The following is an 885-nucleotide window of genomic DNA, read 5'->3' as shown; positions in this document are numbered from 1 at the left end:
GATACATATCTCCAGTGCTAGCATACTGTCTGATATATGGTTGACGACTGATAATTTATAAAATGGCATTTGGCAACTAATTTTTTTTTTTTTTTTAGACGGAGACTTGCTCTGTCGCCCAGGCTGGAGTGCAGTGGCACAGTCTCGGCTCACTGCAAGCTCCACCTCCCGGGTTCATGCCATTCTCCTGCTTCAGCCTCCCAAGTAGCTGGGACTACAGGTGTGTGCCATCATGCCTGGCTAATTTTTGTATTTTTAATAGAGATGAGGTTTCACCATGTTGGCCAGGCTGATCTCAAACTCCTGACCTCAGGTGATCTGCTCGCCTCGGCCTCCCAAAGTGCTGGGGTTATGGGCATGAGCCACTGTTCCCAGCCTAGAGTAAAATTTTTAAAAATTAAATTATCTGAATTCTTATTAATTTTAAAAATTAAATTATCTGACAATTGAGGAAAAAGTAATAAACTATCTTCTGCTATTTGCCATCATCTACTTATGGGTATGAAAACTGGGCTAGACTTCTAAGTTAGGTCATAAAAGGGCATGCAGTGTCTGCCCTTGTTCACTGAAACACTTACTCTCTTAGAGCCCTGAGCCTCCGTGTAAGACTACCATGCTGAGGAAGCCACATTCTGCCAACAGAGCCAGCTAAGCCCAGTCTTCTGTCAACGGCAACTTTCAAGAATTTAAGGAGATCATCATGAATACATATTGAAAGAGGATTGCGTCAGTCATTTCAGGCATAAAACCTGGTATTAAGAAATCATATTCATGATCCCTCACTGCAGATGGTACAGTTTGAAAAACTGTTTGGCAGTGTCTACCAAAGTTGAACATATAATACCCTAAACTCAGTAATTTCACTTCTTTTTTTTTTTTTTTTTT

At 40.9% G+C, this 885-nt stretch overlaps 1 pseudogene; it reads right to left on the bottom strand.

Moving 5' to 3' along the window:
* LOC105515295 overlaps window positions 1–885 on the bottom strand; it is an 8,682-nt pseudogene that overhangs the window by 1,343 nt on the left and 6,454 nt on the right.

The sequence above is a fragment of the Colobus angolensis genome, unplaced genomic scaffold (assembly GCF_000951035.1).
Source record: "Colobus angolensis palliatus isolate OR3802 unplaced genomic scaffold, Cang.pa_1.0 Scaffold258, whole genome shotgun sequence".
NCBI classification, from domain to species: Eukaryota; Metazoa; Chordata; class Mammalia; order Primates; family Cercopithecidae; genus Colobus; species Colobus angolensis.
This window is presented reverse-complemented; position numbering and strand designations above follow the sequence as displayed.